The sequence below is a fragment of the Ruditapes philippinarum genome, unplaced genomic scaffold, assembly GCF_026571515.1.
Source record: "Ruditapes philippinarum isolate M1 unplaced genomic scaffold, ASM2657151v2 ctg5756_1_1_1_1, whole genome shotgun sequence".
Lineage (NCBI taxonomy): Eukaryota > Metazoa > Mollusca > Bivalvia > Venerida > Veneridae > Ruditapes > Ruditapes philippinarum.
This window is the reverse complement of record NW_026854539.1, coordinates 30,541-33,782: the sequence shown is the minus strand read 5'-3', so window position 1 is coordinate 33,782 and position 3,242 is coordinate 30,541.

Sequence of the window (3,242 nt, the reverse complement as noted above, 5' to 3'; positions counted from 1 at the left end):
TTCCGTTATGACCCTTTAATTGAAATTCGGTCTATTTATATGCTTCTTTTGTGTACATATGACGTCAAAATGAAAGTAGGGTTTCCCGTAAAAACTGGGTTAATGTGACGTCACAATATAATTATAGTTAACAAAATGGCGGACTAATTTCAAACAATATTTTGATTATGAAGAAAAGTGACATATATAAGAATATATAAACAATCAATCATGACAGGATATAAATGAAAGTTAATTTAAAGATGAGACAATAAAGTTATGTTTAAATGTTATCGCTGAATATCGTATCAGCATGGTAAACAAATGCGGTCAATGAAACGGAGTGGGTGGGGAACAGCCTAGCACTATTTAAGTGAGTCTGACATTATGCCCAAAGTTGACGTCATTCAGACATAAAATGGCTAAATCATCAAGTTTTGAACAGCAGGGATCATAACGTGAAATGTAGAAATTTGACGTTCGTTAAAAAACTGAAAATGTGTGCGATCGTTAAACTTTGCCAACAAATTGGCGATACTCCTTCAGATACATGTAAATACATAAAATTAACACAGTACAATTAATCGGCTATCATGATACTAGCTAGTTCTCAGCTTGCGCAAGCAATTCAAAAACTGCACATACGAAATCACAAACAGGAAAGGATGAGAATGATAGCGGGAAATTGATGAGACGTTAGTGACGTCAACGGTCAAATGAAAAAGCGCAACAAAATGATCGTACCAATAACCAATAGAAATGGCGAGCTGAACTTAAACATTTTTGCCTGTTGTAGATCTAATGATCGGACAAAACATATAAGCCGAAAAAGAATGGTGACTTAATTATTTATTCGTTAATGTCAGATAACAACAAAACCACGATATTTTATCTATTTTATATATTTATTGTCGCACATGTCGATTACGTAAATGCATGGTTCGCATGATTGTTCGGAACTGGTCAATGCGCCGAAACCATCAGTCAAAACCCTGCAGATGTCATATTAAATGCAATAGATTTCTGAATGTTTACTATTAAAACCCAAAATAAAACAATTCTATTTGCTTAAAGAGGTCTTCAAAAAGTCTTATAATAAAATAAATATCGATACTGATTAATAAACCCGCAAAATCAACGATTAAAAAAATGTGACGGAAACTGCTTCTGTTGTGGATCAATTAGGGCTAATTTACACATCCCGTTGGAGCCCCATTTGTGATGCGCATGTCTAATTCACGAATCCGGTTTTTATTTACAATAAGAATGTATTTAGTCGTATCAAAAGTTTATTTAAATCAGAGACGTTATTTTTTTTTTAATTAACCTCATATTTTTAACGGAAACTGCTTCGATACCAGTATATTTACAGAAATTATTTCTATGGTGACACTACACGATATGATGTTAATAAATTTAATGTAAAATAGTCTGACCAGTGTGACCAGGGTCTTTCAAATATTTCTGTTGTGAACTTGTGACCCTTCTTACTCTATGTATAATTTCAGCATCGTCATAATTATTTTAGAATTTGTAAATACTCATTTATTGAACTTAAATTTGCCAGTCATCAGATAATAATCAGGATAATACTTGTTGATTTTGAAACCAAATATTATTTTGAAGTTTATTCAAGCATGAAAATCATTCACTCATTTCCACGTAAAAGTAACAAAAATTACAGTTAAGCAATGGACACTATTGCGTTGAATTATTTTAAAATGCTAAATTGGTGAATGCGACACACCCATCCATTGCATACACGACTGAATAAGACACAATGATTATAATCTATTCATTTTTTATCAGTACTTGATACATTCGAACTCGGTTATAGCGAATTCGCCGGACCAGACTTTTTAAAATCATATCCGAAGTTTGTGATAACTATTTAATGGATATAGGTATATTTTTTATAAACAGCTTATATGACTCGATATTTAATTCAATAAGATGATTATGTCAACCTGTCATTCCATTCAGCGACCACATGTCAGTCCAACATATAACGCCGACTTTATAATATTCCATTAGATATGTTGCCAGCTATTAGTGATCATTCAGTAATATTTTGATAGTTGTCAGCTTAAAGAAGTCATTCAAGACAAATGTCATCCAATAAGACTTTGTTGCCAGTTTCCAGTTAAATACAATGTTGTTGCCAGTGACCACAGGTCGTTAAAAACAATGTTGATGCCAGTGAATAGAGGTTGTTAAATATAATGTTGTTGCCAGTGACCAGAGGTCATTAAATACAATGTTATTGCCAGTAACCAGAGGTCGTTGAATACAATGTTGTTGCCAGTGACCAGAGGTCGTTAAATACAACGTTATTGCCACTGACCAGAGGTCGTTGAATACTTTGTTGTTGCCAGTAACCAGAGGTCGCTGAATACAATGTTATTGGCAGTGACCTGAGGTCGTTGAATACAATGTTGTTGTGAGTGACCAGAGGTCGTTAAATACAACGTTGTTGCCACTGACCAGAGGTCGTTGAATACTTTGTTGTTGCCAGTGACCTGAGGTCGTTGAATACAAGTTGTTGCCGGTGACTACAGGTCGTTGAATACAAGTTGTTGCCGGTGACTACAGGTCGTTGAATACAAGTTGTTGCCAGTGACCAGAGGTCCTTAAATACAATGTTGTTGCCAGTGACCAGAGGTCGTTGAATACCATGTTGTTGCCAGTGACCAGTGATCGTCAAATACAATGTTGTTGCTAGTGACCAGAGGTCATTCAATGAAACTTTGTTGTCTTGTTGCCAGTTATTATTAAAGTGGCACTATGCACATCAAGGAGTAAATGGTGAGTGTTAAGTTAAAGTTGAAATAACTTGACAATTTGTCATATTTGTTTTTAATTTTATAATAAACGCCAACAGGGTAAATTAATAATCCCGAAATTGTAAATATTTATAAGAATCCTCCGAAAAAATATCGGTAATGATCAATTTATAAATATGGCGAGGTAGTCATTTTTATTATAGCCAGTTTTTATATTTTATCCTAATCATTTGTAATTATCAATTATTGTTCAATCACAATTACAATAGTCAATCTTTTGAAATATCAACAAAATTTTTCTGAGTTGACACTGAAACAAATAAGCATAACGTCACTTAAAAGTCACTCAATTAGATGTAACTAGTATTATCAGCGGTCAGCATCACTCTATGAAATGTTATTGTTAGCGACCAGGGTTCGTTCTATGAGATATCATTGCCAGCGGTCATGGCTCGTACTATGATATGCCATTGTCAGTTT